The sequence below is a fragment of the Anomaloglossus baeobatrachus genome, chromosome 1, assembly GCF_048569485.1.
Source record: "Anomaloglossus baeobatrachus isolate aAnoBae1 chromosome 1, aAnoBae1.hap1, whole genome shotgun sequence".
In the NCBI taxonomy this organism is placed as follows: Eukaryota; Metazoa; Chordata; class Amphibia; order Anura; family Aromobatidae; genus Anomaloglossus; species Anomaloglossus baeobatrachus.
Window position 1 is genome coordinate 704,712,535 of NC_134353.1, and position 15,878 is coordinate 704,728,412.

Sequence of the window (15,878 nt, forward strand, 5' to 3'; positions counted from 1 at the left end):
ACTGCACACTGACAGTGCATGCTACACTGTTGCCGTCTCTACTGATCTGTGCCAGTGACACAGAGTGTGCTATCACTGTGCACATAGCTGTGCACGTCACTGATGACTCTTCATTTCAGAGAGGTGGCAGAGGCTGTGGCAGGGACTGCAGCATCTGCCCCCTAATGACGCTTTGTTTGAGTATATCAGGATGCAATGGAATTCTTAAACAAAGCATCATCAGACAGTAAGTAGGGAAAAAACAATACCAATTAGCGTAGTTAGGGAATAGCAGGGAATCGTTAATGAAAGCATATTAGAAATTAGTTTACATTATGGCACTAAATAGATAGCGATTTGGATTATAATGTGTCTGACATTCTGACCATCCCTTTAACTCCAATTAAAAAGATGAAGATTGTAAATGAAGGAGCTAGTAACGTAGCTACCTGGGGATAGAGGGGGCAGTCGCCCCAGGCTCCTGACCTGGAGGGGCCCACCCGGAGCTACTTAGGGCTTAACTGAAGGAGGAATGAGGACTAATCAGGAGAGGATGAGGACTAATCTGCTCCTGCCCAGACAATACCTGTCCTGCTATTGGTAAAGGACCTGCGATGGGGTCATGCGCATATGACTCAAATGGGAAAAGCCACAGAGTTCTGCCAGTCAGTAAGTAAGCAGCAGGGGATGAAGAAGAAGCTGGAGGAGATATAGACACGTGTGACAGGTAGTGAAGGAACATGGAGAGTACAGGGTGAGTGGCATATGAGGAGGGGTGGAGACTGTGACAAAGGAGTGTTTCAGAGAGGTGTAAGGGGGTTACAGGGGGCGTGGTATATGGGGAAGTGTGTGATATGAGGGTGCAGGATGTGTGGGGTATTGGGGTGCAGGCTGTGTAGGGGATATGGCAGTGTAAGGTGTGAGGAATATGGAAGTGCAGGGTGTGTGGATTTTAGGGTGCAGGATGTGCACGATATTGGATTCTAAGGTTCGAGGGATATTGGGGTGCAGGATGTCCATGATATTGGATTCTAAGTTTCGAGGGATATTGGGGTACAGAGTGTGTGGGATACGAGTGGTGCAGGATGTGTGAGATAGAGCACCACAAAGGACGTGAAGATGATGGATAAGATAACTGCTCCACCATGGAGCTGAGAAACTTTTACAGTAAAGTGTGGAAGTGGGAATAGGGGTGTTCATTTAGTATACAAAGTGACGGCACATTATGGGAGGCAGTAAGGAAGTAAGGACAATGTTAGGGCACAGTATGAGAGGAGAAGTATACGAGTGACAGCGTGAGGGCACATTATGGAGGCTGTACAGGGGGGGAAAGGGCGCACAGTATGGAGAGGGGGCAACGGGCTGAGGGGCACGGAAGATTTGAACAGTGTGGAGGCCATTGTTCATATTGCAGGTATATCATGGTGTAGGGACAGCGTATAGGCCGTGGTTCATAAGGGGGGATGGTTTGATGGATATTGATATTTTTCGTAAGGAAACACAGTGTGGCGACTGACGACTATAATTCATGGTGGAGGGATGGTGTTGTTCTCATAGTATATGAGTGGAACAGTGTGGGGGAAATGTATCATAAGGGTGACTGTGTGCGGGTCATTTTTTAGGCAAGGAGTATAGTGGGACAAATATATTTTTCAGATGCACAGTATATGGGTTATTTACTGCACAGCATGTGCGGATATTTTTTTTTGGGGTGTAATTTTAATGACACAGTTATTTTTTATGCCATGTGCTGCAGAAGACCAGAGAAGATAGAAGTCTGCAGAGATGAGCTATGGATGTGAAAAGTCATCATGGCTTCAAGACCAGATGAAGAAATATGGGATGAGGCAAAATCAATCAGAGAAAAAGTCACCAATAAGGTACCTGGATGTAAGGGGCATTTATACAGGTCAATTGCCGCCTTTAAATGAATGTTGACCGGTTGGTTATATGATATGAAACCAATCCGTAGTCGTTTAATGGCCTGTGACTTCAGATGCGTGAATTCTCATGTGGCACGCCGTGTGCTGTCAGGGTTTTCCAGTGACGGTGGTGAGAGTGACCATCATGTAATTACACATGTGCGATTTGCATATGTGGTGCCCCTGAGGCTTCAGTCGCCACAGGGTACTGCACCTCACTTAAAGTGCAGTATTCATCTCTGGTATGGAGCGGGTCCACATTTCACCTTACATACAGTTTAGGTGCCTTCTCACTGGAGACTGGACTAGGTTAGATAGGGGGTGGCCATCACGAGGCATGGGACTTTCCCGGTCACTAGGACAACCACCTGGGGGCGAGCACCACTTGGGGTAGAAGTAGGAGCAACTCTTAAACAAACCTCAGTTAAGTTGGGACTACAGTTCTGGTGGCACAACACCATTCTTCTTCTTCTTTCATCAAGGGGCCTGAGGCTTGGAGCGGAACGCTCAGCCCGAGTTCCTCACTACTGGATGGGCATCCCTTAGGAAAGGACACTTTCAAGCACCAGTGGCTACCTCCAACTTATCCGGGATCGGCTGGGGCCCATCACGGCAGAGACCGATACCCTGAGGCTGCATTGGAACTGTGAGCAAAGAACCTGGAACCGCAGCAGCTGACTCAACCTCTTATTACCGGCGTCGGCACCCCGTGCTTTCAGTCCCTCGTCATCCTCCCCGGGGCCCGCTCCACCTGTGGGGAGTAGAACCATCCTTGCTGCGACACCATCAGCCACGGAGGACATCACCTGCAACGGCGGCTAATCCCTGGCCGCATACGACAGGTGGCGTCATGAGACAAACTATCCCCATCATCCCTTCAACTACCATCCTTCTCCATTCCCCTTTTATTGTACACATCGGGGCCACAAAGCCAGGCAAGGGCCACCCATAACATGGGTTGTTTTTTCATGTCATGTTCTGATATTGATTATTGTACTATTTCCTTTTTGTAATACTTTGTATATATTTCTTTCTCTCACTAGTCTGATAGAACCCTTGAATAAGGTCCTATCAGGACCGAAACGTTGGGACAGACTATTTTTATGTTTCAATAAAACTACATTCAGCACCACCCAAGGTCTTTTTCTCAAATTCTTTTTATGGTGTGCTGGAGCTTCTTTTTGATTTACGGAATTTAAAGACCGCGCCATCCGGGCATTGCATGAGCCGGATCACTGCAGCGCTATGCTTCAGCAACCGAGGTTGGTGCCAGCTACATCAGTGCTGGTGGGAGCCAAGGAACAAACCGTGGGTGAGAACTCCAGATCCTGGAATTGATCAAAGGTATCACTACTCTGACCAAAGCGGCACAATCGAAGCAAGGTGCTCAGCAAACTGCAACCATTGAACTGGCTTCCAGTGCTGATGACCTCCCCTGGCGGCGATGCGGGAGAAACCCACTGCCACAAGTTATACCGATTACGATGCCAATGGGCAGCCAATCTGTCGGCGCTGCGAAAAGGTTAGACACTTTGCCCTGGGATGTCCCTTGAATGCCCAGAGCCAGGGGGATGTGACCAGCCCTCTGGCATCACCAGCAGCCAAGAAAGAGTAAATGTTTTCATATGCAAATGTTGATGTTTTGTTGCATTGTTCACCCTGATGACCGGTAACTGTTTAAAACGTTTGAAACTGTTGAATGAGAATGCCTCCCATAAAGGGAAGATTGTTTTACCTGTTTATATGCATTAAAAAAATAAATAAATAAAAAATTACGGTGTACTAACTTTGTTTGGTTGCAGACCTGGAGTGCTGCCATTTGCTGTGGAGGAATGTGTCGCCCCTGAGGCTTCAGTCGCCACAGGGTACTGCACCACACTTAAGGTGGCGTATTCATCTCTGGTAAGGAGGGGGTTAATCACCGCTGTTTCCACTTTTCACCTTACATACAGTTTAGGTGCCTTCTCACTGGGGACTGGACTAGGGTAGATAGGACGGTGGCCATCACGAGGCATGGGACTTTCCCGGTCACTAGGACAACCACCTGGGGGTGGGCACCACTTGGGGTAGAAGTAGGAGCAACTCTTACACAAACTTCAGTCAAGTCGGGACTACAGTTGTGGCGACACGACACCAATCTCTTCTTCTTTCTTCACGTGACTTAAGGCTTGGAGCGGAACGCTCAGCCCGGGTTTCTTCACTACTGGAGGGGCATCCCTTAGGAAAGGACACTTTCAAGCACTGGTGGCCCCGCGCTTCGGCGCCAACGGCCATTCAGTCCCTCGTCATCCTCCCCGGAGCCCACTCCTCCTGTTGGGAGTAGAACCATCCTTGCTGCGACACCATCAGCCCCGGAGGACATCACCCACAGCGGCGGCTAATCCCTAGCCGCATACCACAGGTGGCGTCACGAGACAAACTATCCCCATCATTCCATCAACTATCCTCCTTCTCCATTCCTCTTTTATTGTATACCTCGGGGCCACAAAGCTGGGCTAGGGCCACCCGTGACATCCCCAGACCCGACATCACCGGCCCGGCGACTAGTAAAGCTAACCCCTTGCCCCGTAGGTGCTACACATACTTCTGACCACACTCAAACTAGACGTGCACGGCCTCGCTTAGTATACTTGCATCACATGGTAAACCTGGACAACCCCTTTAATATCCTTCTCTGCACGTTATATTATCATTTTCGGCAGCACATGTTTATGCAGGACTATCTGCTGCCAAGAACAATGATATTTAATCAGCAATCTTAATAATAACTTATTTCACTAAATGGACGAACATTTTGCTTGTGCATTGAGTGATTGGCAGCCTTGTTTTGTGTAACTGCACCATAAAGACTAAAGCGTACTTTACACGCTGCGATCTCGCTAGCGAAATCGCTAGCGAGCGTACCCGCCCCCGTCAGTTGTGCGACACGGGCAAATCACTGCCCGTGGTGCACAACATCGCTTACACCCGTCCCATGGACTTACCTGCCTTGCAACGTCGCTCTGGCCGGCGAACCGCCTCCTTTCTAAGGGGGCGGTTCATGCGGCGTCACAGCGATGTCACTAAGCGGCCGCCCAATAGAAGCGGAGGGGTGGAGATGAGCGGGCGGAACATCCCGCCCACCTCCTTCCTTCCTCATTGCCGGCGGCCGCAGGTAAGGTGATGTTCCTCGTTCCTGCTGTGCTCCCGCAGGAACGACGAACAACCTGCGTCCTGCAACAGCAACAATAATTGGGAATAGAACGATGCGTCAACGTTCAACGATAAGGTAAGTAATTTTGATTGTTAACGGTCGTTCGTGCGTTTCACACGCAACGATGTCACTAACGACACGGCAGCCGTCCAATAGAAGCGGAGGGGCGGAGATGAGCGGGCGGAAGATCCCACCCACCTCCTTCCTTCCTTCTTTTCTGGTGGACACAGGTAGGAGGTGTTCGTCGTTCCTGCGGTGTTACACCTAGCGATGTGTGGTGCCGCAGGAACGATGAACAACATCGTACCTGCAGCAGCAACGATATTATGAAAATGAGCGACGTGTCAACAATCAACGATTTTTTACTCTTTTGCGATCGTTGATCGTCGCTCCTTGGTGTCACACGCTGCGATGTCGCTAATGGCGCCGGATGTGCGTCACTAACGACGTGACCCCGACGATATATCGTTAGTGATGTTGCAGCGTGTAAAGGACCCTTAAGGCTATGTGCAAGTGTTTGATCATTCATTCAGTGACTCCTTCGGGGGTGTACGTCTGAACCCTTGAAAAACAGCATTCGGGCATAGACGCTGATAGGGCCATTGACAATTTTAGTGCTTAGGGCAGCATCAACGTCAACCAGCATCAGACTGGCCCATGCTTTATATTGTGCGGGGTACCGCGAGCTTGTTACTGCAGGCTGGGCAGGGGTGTTTAGCGGGCAGACTGGCCACGCTTTGATGGCCCCCCAGCCATTCCATCCTAAACTGCAGTGATCGCATAGAATAATCTGCGTGATCTCTGCAGTTTCTGCAGTTGTAGCAGGACCTGTGGTGACATCACAATCATGTGACTCACCACAGGTCCTTGCACTGCAGGGAGCCTCAGGCCTACACAAAATGAGGTGCATGCAGGACCTGCAGACTTCGCCTTTCATATTCAAATGTACGCGCGTCTTTCAGGCACATTTGAACATTCGTACATTTGAACGGTCATCACCGGGGCTGCATGGAAGAAGAGGACACGGAGGCTCCAGGTAAGTGCTTCTGCCTCACCTTGCAGTGAACTCCCCTTGCTGTGAGCCTCCCTATGCTGTGAGCCTCCCCCTGCAGTGAGCCTCCCCCTGCAGTAAGCCTCCCATTGCTGTACGGCTCCCCTTGCTGTGAAGCTTCCCTTTCTGTGAGGCTCCCCTTGCTGTGAGGCTCCCCCTGCAGTGAGCCTCCCCCTGCAGTGAGCCTCCTGCCTCCCCCTGCAGTGAGCCTCCTGCCTCCCCCTGCTGTGAGACTCCCCCTGCTGTGAGCCTCCTGCCTCCCCTTGCTGTGAGCCTCCCCTTGCTGTGAGCCTCCCCTGCTGTGAGCCTCCTGCCTTCCCCTGCAGTGAGCCTCTCCCTGCAGTGCGCCCCCCCTTGCTGTGAGGCTCCCCCTGCTGTGAGCCTCCCCCTGCTGTGAGACTCCCCCTGCAGTGAGCCTCTTGCCTTCCCCTGCAGTGAGTCTCCCCCTGCAGTGCGCCTCCCCTTGCTGTGAGGCTCCCTTGCTGTGAGCCTCCCCCTGCTGTGAGCCTCCCCCTGCAGTGAGCCTCCTGCCTCCCCTTGCTCTGAGCCTCCCCTTGCTGTGAGCCTCCCCTGCAGTGAACCTCCTGCCTCTCCTAGCAGTGAGCTTCCTGCCTCTCGCTGCTGTGAGCCTACTGCCTCCCGCTGCTGTGAGCCTCCTGCTGCGAGCCTCCTGCCTCCTGCTGCTGTGAGCCTCCTGCCTCCCGCTGCTGTGAGCCTCCGTCCGCTGTGTACGTCCCTAGTACTGTGTGCCATCCACCCAGTACTGTGCCACCCATGGTTTAGAAATTGGGGGAAAAGTGAGGAATGTGCTCTGGGAGTGATCGGCTAAAGGTGACTGTGTGTTATTTTCTGCAGAGTCGCGTCATGGCAGGAAGAAGTGATGGGGGTCAGCGACAGATGATAACTTCAGCTACAGACATCACTGGTAAGTCAGTGTATTACATGTACACACACACTATACACTGTATACACAGCTCCTGTGTATAATGTCACAAATTAATGTCACTGGTGATCACTGTATTACCTGTACACTGACAGACAGAGCTCCTGTGTATAATGGCACTGTAATATTAGTGTTATTAGTATTGTGGTTTTTATTCATGATCATTATTGTAGTATTATTCGGGCACTGTGTGGTGGTAATATGTGGTCTGGCCAAAGTGTGGTGGTATTGCTCTGTTGTATGTGGTACTTTTGGTCATTTATGTGGTCTGGTCATAGTGTTGAGGTATTTCTCCCTTGTATGTGGTAATATTCGGTCATTATGTGCTCTGTTTATGGTGTGGCGGTATTTCTCTCTTGTATGTAGTTGTATTTGGTTACTATGTGGTGGTAATATGTTATTGGTCACAGTGTGGCGGTATTTCTCCCTTGTATTATTGGTCTTGGTATAGTGAATTGTGTTGTGTCTGGAGGTCACTTTTTCTCTCTATCAATAAAGGGAAGATTATTTCCAGTAGAAATTAAATACTTGAATGTTTATCCCCTCCCCTCTGCAGGAAGCAGAGTTCAAGTCAACAAGGATACAAACTGGAGCCCGACCCTTCAACTCTACACCTCCACCATACACTAAAGGAGATGAAGCCAACACAAAATGCCGATGGATTGTCCAGACAGGAAGAGCCCTGAGTCAGGTCAGCCATGTTTACGTGTACTTGACAAGCGTCTGTACACAACTTGAGGGGGGAAGGGGTTGTAACAGTGTGTCCCCCCTAACCTGCACCATAATGTAATCAAGCCTCCAGCAGTATTGTAACAGCATGTCCCTCCCTGGCCTATGTGTCTAGACTTTAATGTAAGAAAGAACTGTGGAAAAAAGCGCACATAGGGTCTTATCCGATGATAAATGGAGATATAACAAACAGGACAGGTACTCACCTGCTATGGTTGTGACAGGCACAACTCCTGGGAAAGCCAAAACAATTGAATGTAAAGAAAGCGGTCAGCTGCAGCCCCGATAAAGCCGTGGAGAAAAAACAATTGAGATGAAGAATCGTGTTTGATGCTGCGCTAAAGACCACAATATCCAAGGTTGTAAAAAAACTTTTTCTTTATTTCCAAAGGTCTACGCGTTTCAAAGGCATGTCCGCCTTCTTCATCAGGACAAGGAAAAATAAAAGAACAGCCACTGAGGCTGTTCTTTTATTTTTCCTTGTCCTGATGAAGAAGGCGGACATGCCTTTGAAACGCGTAGACCTTTGGAAATAAAGAAAAAGTTTTTTTACAACCTTGGATATTGTGGTCTTTAGCGCAGCATCAAACCCGATTCTTTATCTCAATTGTTTTTTCTCCTAGACTTTAATGTAATCAGGCCTAGGTCAACATCTAGTGGGCGACTGTGTCTTTGTTCTTCTCCGCATGAGACTCATCCAATACCAGCCTGTAGGTCCTGGAAAGTTCTCTATATAAAGTCACATACTCAAAAGTGGGTGTGAACCCTTTCTCATCCAGTGGGTGGATCTAAGGAGAGGTGGGAGAATAAGCCACATGTTTTGAGTTAGTTGATGCTTTGTTGGGTGAAAGGCGAGGATCTGTGCTGAGGGCAGGTCCTGGTGCCTGTGTATGGACTATGGGACATTGAAGATCAGGTGCTTTGTGAGATTGTGTTGTCTCAGCCACGCTACCAGATTTAAGGAACTCATCTAAGGAATGTTGTTGCATTTTCCTTGGCGTCGGATTGCTGGGTGGCACACCCGGATCTGTTTATCTTTGTGTGGACTCATTGTGGACTCTAAAGAACCATTTGGATATTCGATGTTTTATGCTCCCTGCCTCAATAAAACTTGTTGGATTGTCCATCGGCCTGATGTTCCTGCCTGCTCTGTCGCATACCCCATTATACTGTAGCAAATATGCTAAGTAATCGCCTATTCTAAGGCCATATGCCCATGTTGAGTATTTGGACAGTATCTTACCTCAGTATTTGTAGCCAAAACCAGGAGTGGTAAAATCAGAGGAAATGTATAATAGAAACACCTCTGCATTTTTCAGCCAATCCTAGTTATGGCTTAGAAATACTGATGTAAGATACTGACCAAATACTGAACGTGTGAACGTGGCCTAAGGATAAGTGATAACGTATTCATCTGTGGGGACCGATTGCTGGGACATGCACCAATCATACAACGTTTATCCCCTTGAAAGTGGAGCTCATGTCTGATTAGTCCCCTGATCCATTCATTCAATAAGTGATCACCTACCAAACCTGTGGATCGGTGATCACTTGTTTTCACCAAAGATTCCCCTTACTGTAAACTACTGTAATTGTACATCAGTTATTGTGCACAGGAGATGTGCAGGAGCCGCCTGTGCTTTACAGTCAGTGCTCCACTATAATGGGGATAACGGCTAACAGGTATTTGCATATCGCTGTAGGGTGGGCCCCTGGAGTCAATTCCTCTGGTGGGCCCCAGATACCCCAGTCCGACGCTGACGCCAACTACGGCCCTGCCACTACACTTGATTGTATTAGTGTGCGCATTCATGCTGATATTTTTTTCTTTTTCTCGAACCACTTGGTCGGAGCACAAAATCAAACATGTACACTGCCTCATTAGTCTGAGTACGATCCAATGTTTTGTTGGATCCCACTGGGAACAAAAATACGGTCATCTGCACACAAGCTCTTGGGCCTAAAACACACTTCTGCATAAAAAACGTACGTGTCTCACATTCCGTTTTCGGGTCCATGTTCCGTTTTTTATGGGCGTTTCTCCGGTACGTATGACATCCGTATGATGGCGTATGCTAGCCGTGTGTGCATGTGGAATGGCTGTGTATGCGTACGTGTAATGTCCGTGTGAAATGATCCGTGTGTGATGCTCAATGTCGTTGATACATGTCGGCTGACAGCAGACAGAGTTGCGCGATGAGAATGAACTCGGGTGAACTTCACCCGACTTCATTGTCATACCACGGCTCTGTCTGGGTGTCGCGTACTGATTAGCGGTCACTCGTGAAGGACTCACCAATGACTGCTAATCCCCTGAGTGACTGAAGTGAGCAGCGTGATTTGCGCTGCCGTCACTCAGGCTCCCCGCGGCCAGCTGGAGTCCTCCCCCCAAGACCGCAACTCACCTGTGACTTCATCGCTGTCACTCGGGTGACTTGCTGTCACAGTTGGAGGATCCAGCTGTGGCCGCGAGTAACCTGAGTGACATTATCGCTGATCGCGATACTCACCTCAGTTGGTGCGTGGAGCTGACAGGAGCGATCTTCTGCAGCTCCTGTCACCTTCATGTAGCAGAGCTGGAAGCGACGCAGGATCTCCGTGGATTACGCCGGACATGAATGGGTTTTTGGGGCTTAATAAAGTGGTGAACGAGGGTATTTGTTAGTGTTTTTTATTGCAAATAAAGGATTTTTCGTTGTGTGTGTTTATTAACTTTAAATTATAGGTTAATCATTGGGGGTGTCTCATGGATGCCTGCAATGATTAATCTAGGACTTAGTGGCAGCTATGGGTTGCTGCCATTAACTCCTTATTACCCCGATTGCCAACGCACCAGGGCAAATCGGGAAGAGCCGGGTAGAGTTCCAGAACTATCGCATCTAATGGATGCGGCAATTCTGGGCGGCTGCTGGGTGATATTTTTAGGCTGCGGGGCTCCCCATAACGTGGAGCTCCCCATCCTGAGAATACCAGCCTTCAGCCGTATGGCTTTACCCTGGCTGGTATCAAAATTGGGGGGAGATCGGACGTCTTTTTTTTAAATTAATTAACTATTTATTTTACTGCACAGTATATACCTGCTCACCGGTGGCTGTGATTGGTTGCAGTGAGACAGCTGTCACTAAGCGTGTGGGCGTGTCTAACTGCAACCAATCATAGGCGCCTGTGGGCGGGGGAAGCAGGGAATAGTAGATTGATTAATGAGCGGCCGGCTTTTTCAAATTAATTGAAGCCGCGTATCTTTGGCACAGCTGTTCTTCGCCACGCTGATGATCGGGGATCGGTGAGTATGCGACAGGGGAAGATACAGACCGAGCGCCAAAGGGATGATGACTGAGAGCAGCAGAAAAAAAGGTAAGTAGACTGACATTTAACAAAAAAAACCGACATCGTTCGTTTAAAAACGCACACGGACGGTACGTGCTGAACACGGACATGCTACGTGTGCCGTCCGTGCCGGCACGGACCCATTGACTTTAGCGGGTCCGTGCCTGCGTGCTGACTGCCAAAAACGGACATGTTGGCCGTGTGGGAAAACGCACACACGTTCTAACCACACGGAACGTGTGATTTTACATGTGTGTGCCATCTACCATAGGGTAACATTGGTCAACGTGTCTCCGGTACGTGCAAAAACGTACCAAACACGTACCGGAGGCACGGATGTGTGTTGCAGGCCTCAGGGTGCGACACCATAGTTAAAAATATGGTTACCTGGTTAGGGGGCCCACTCAGAAGTTTCGCCACCCCCCCTACCCCCTACCCCCGAGCCAAACCCCTAACCAGCCTCTAGAATGAGCTATAAATATGATGTGCCCTCATCTATATATATAATTGCCTTATTCTGTCTGTCTGTCTGTCTGTCTGTCATGCTTCAAAATTGTGTCCTTCCGGTGACATTGTGTCCTTACGGTGACATAAAGCTGATTGGCCGCTGGGCTCGCCATGGCCCCGCCCCCCCCACGGATTGGCCTCTCGCCCCGGCTCTCTGCAGGCCCCGCCCCCTCACGCAATGCACGCTCGCTCTGGCCCAACTGACACGTAGCTCCGACTCCCAGGTGGGTACACACACACACACACACATCACACTCACTCTCACACACCTCACACATCACATCCACACACTCACAACATCGTGGGATATCGCTTGCTTCTACACCGGCTCCGTCAGGATCCCAGCAGCGCCAGACATAACCTTGCGATGCTGGGATCTTGACGGAGCCCGTGAACGCTGGTAACCATTATACACATCGGGTAACTAAGGTCCCTTAGTTACCCGATGTGTATCATAGTTACCAGTGTACACCGGCTCACACTCACTCTCACAGACACACACATCACACATACATCACATCGCATCCACATACTCACAGCATCCGGAGATATCGCTTGCTTCTCGGCCTCGATACTGTGCTGTGAGCTTCCAGGACCTGCCGGAGGATCACATGGCCAGAAGCATGTGGTATCTCCGGATGTTGTGAGTATGAGCGCGTATGTGCAATATCGTCAGTGTGTGTGTGCGTGAGTGTATGCGATCAGGTGTGTGTGAGTGTATGCGATCGGGTGTGTGTGTGTGTGTGTGGGTGTGTGTGTGTGGGTGTGAGTGTATGCGATCGGATCTGTGAGTGTCGGCAGAGGAGCACGGCGTGCTGGAGGAGGCTGGGAGGAGAGAGTCTGATCCTGGGGAAGGCTGGGATGGGGAGGCTGATGCTGGAGACGGAGAGGCTGATGCTGGAGACAGAGAGGCTGATGCTGGGGACAGAGAGGCTGATGCTGGGGACAGAGAGGCTGATGCTGGGGACAGAGAGGCTGATGCTGGGGACAGAGAGGCTGATGCTGGAGACAGAGAGGCTGATGCTGGGGACAGAAAGGCTGATGCTGGGGACAGAAAGGCTGATGCTGGGGACAGAGAGGCTGATGCTGGAGACAGAGAGGCTGATGCTGGGGACAGAGAGGCTGATGCTGGGGACAGAGAGGCTGATGCTGGAGACAGAGAGGCTGATGCTGGAGACAGAGAGGCTGATGCTGGAGACAGAGGCTGATGCTGGGGACAGAGAGGCTGATGCTGGGGACAGAGAGGCTGATGCTGGGGACAGAGAGGCTGATGCTGGAGACAGAGAGGCTGATGCTGGAGACAGAGGCTGATGCTGGAGACAGAGAGGCTGATGCTGGGGACAGAGAGGCTGATGCTGGGGACAGAGAGGCTGATGCTGGAGACAGAGAGGCTGATGCTGGAGACAGAGAGGCTGATGCTGGGATGAGAGAGGCTGATGCTGGGGACAGAGAGGCTGATGCTGGAGACAGAGAGGCTGATGCTGGGGACAGAGAGGCTGATGCTGGGGACAGAGAGGCTGATGCTGGAGACAGAGAGGCTGATGCTGGGGACAGAGAGGCTGATGCTGGAGACAGAGAGGCTGATGCTGGGGACAGAGAGGCTGATGCTGGGGACAGAGAGGCTGATGCTGGAGACAGAGAGGCTGATGCTGGAGACAGAGAGGCTGATGCTGGAAACAGAGGCTGATGCTGGAGACAGAGAGGCTGATGCTGGGGACAGAGAGGCTGATGCTGGGGACAGAGAGGCTGATGCTGGAGACAGAGAGGCTGATGCTGGAGACAGAGAGGCTGATGCTGGAGACAGAGAGGCTGATGCTGGGGACAGAGAGGCTGATGCTGGAGACAGAGAGGCTGATGCTGGAGACAGAGAGGCTGATGCTGGGGACAGAGAGGCTGATGCTGGGATGAGAGAGGCTGATGCTGGGATGAGAGAGGCTGATGCTGGGGACAGAGAGGCTGATGCTGGAGACAGAGAGGCTGATGCTGGGGACAGAGAGGCTGATGCTGGGGACAGAGAGGCTGATGCTGGAGACAGAGAGGCTGATGCTGGGGACAGAGAGGCTGATGCTGGAGACAGAGAGGCTGATGCTGGAGACAGAGAGGCTGATGCTGGGGACAGAGAGGCTGATGCTGGAGACAGAGAGGCTGATGCTGGGGACAGAGAGGCTGATGCTGGGGACAGAGAGGCTGATGCTGGGGACAGAGAGGCTGATGCTGGAGACAGAGAGGCTGATGCTGGGGACAGAGAGGCTGATGCTGGGGACAGAGAGGCTGATGTTGGGGACAGAGAGGCTGATGCTGGGAGGAGAGAGGCTGATGCTGGAGACAGAGAGGCTGATGCTGGAGACAGAGAGGCTGATGCTGGGGACAGAGAGGCTGATGCTGGGGACAGAGAGGCTGATGCTGGTGACAGAGAGGCTGATGCTGGGGACAGAGAGGCTGATGCTGGGGACAGAGAGGCTGATGCTGGCGCAGCATGGCGGATGGAGCACATTTGGGAGTGCGCAGCATGGCGGATGGAGCACGTTTGGGAGTGCGCAGCATGGCGGATGGAGCACGTTTGGGAGTGCGCAGCATGGCGGATGGAGCACGTTTGGGAGTGCGCAGCATGGCGGATGGAGCACGTTTGGGAGTGCGCAGCATGGCGGATGGAGCACGTTTGGGAGTGCGCAGCATGGCGGATGGAGCACGTTTGGGAGTGCGCAGCATGGCGGATGGAGCACGTTTGGGAGTGCGCAGCATGGCGGATGGAGCACGTTTGGGAGTGCGCAGCATGGCGGCTGGAGCACGTTTGGGAGTGCGCAGCATTGCGGATGGAGCACGTTTGGGAGTGCGCAGCATGGGGTATGCAGCACGATGGGGAGTGCGGAGTATGGCGGATGGAGCACGTTTGGGAGTGCGCAGCATGGCGGATGGACCACGTTTGGGAGTGCGCAGCATGGCGGATGGAGCACGTTTGGGAGTGCGCAGCATGGGAGATGGAGCACGATGGGGAGTGCGCAGCATGGCGGATGGAGCACGTTTGGGAGTGCGCAGCATGGGGGATGGAGCACGATGGGGAGTGCGCAGCATGGCGGATGGAGCACGTTTGGGAGTGCGCAGCATGGCGAATGGAGCACGTGTGGGAGTGCGCAGCATGGCGAATGGAGCACATTTGGGAGTGCGCAGGATGGGAGATGGAGCACGATGGGGGGTGCGCAGCATAGGGGATGGAGCACGTTTGGGAGTGCGCAGCATGGCGGATGGAGCACGTTTGGGAGAGCGCAGCATGGGGGATGCAGCACGATGGGGAGTGCGGAGTATGGCGGATGGAGCACGTTTGGGAGTGCGCAGCATGGCAGATGGACCACGTTTGGGAGTGCGCAGCATGGCGGATGGAGCACGATGGGGGGTGCGCAGCATAGGGGATGGAGCACGATGGGGAGTGCGCTGCATGGGGGATGGAGCACGATGGGGAGTGCGGAGTATGGCGGATGGAGCACGTTTGGGAGTGCGCAGCATGGCGGATGGAGCACGTTTGGGAGTGCGCAGCATGGCGGATGGAGCACGTTTGGGAGTGCGCAGGATGGGAGATGGAGCACGATGGGGGGTGCGCAGCATGGGGGATGGAGCACGATGGTGAGTGCGCTGCATGGGGGATGGAGCACGATGGGAAGTGTACACCTCCCCCCAACACACACACACACGCGCACTGCACAACACACCACACACACACACTGGGAACCACAAACAACTGCTCTACACAGACACCCACACACACAGACAACGCTGCACACACAAATATACGCACATACCGCACAACACACACATTGCACAAAACATACCTCCCCCCAAAACACACCACACACACACAAACCGCGCAACACACACACAACGCTACAGACACACAGCGCTCCACAAACAACGCAACACACAAACAACACCCCTCTCTCCCCCCGCCACACCCAGACAACACCCAGAACATGTACAGCCCCTACACAAACACTTGGTAACTACACACAACAACATCTATATATATATATATATAACAAAAATCATACATGAACTACACAATACGTAAATTCTAGAATACCCGATGCGTAGAATCGGGCCACCTTCTAGTATCTGATATATATGGGTACCGTATAAATTATTAGATGCACTCTGGTCCAGAAGTATTTGTTGAATGACAGTTTATATAATTTAGCCTCCGTACATGAGTGCAATGGAACTGAAACAAAAGCATCA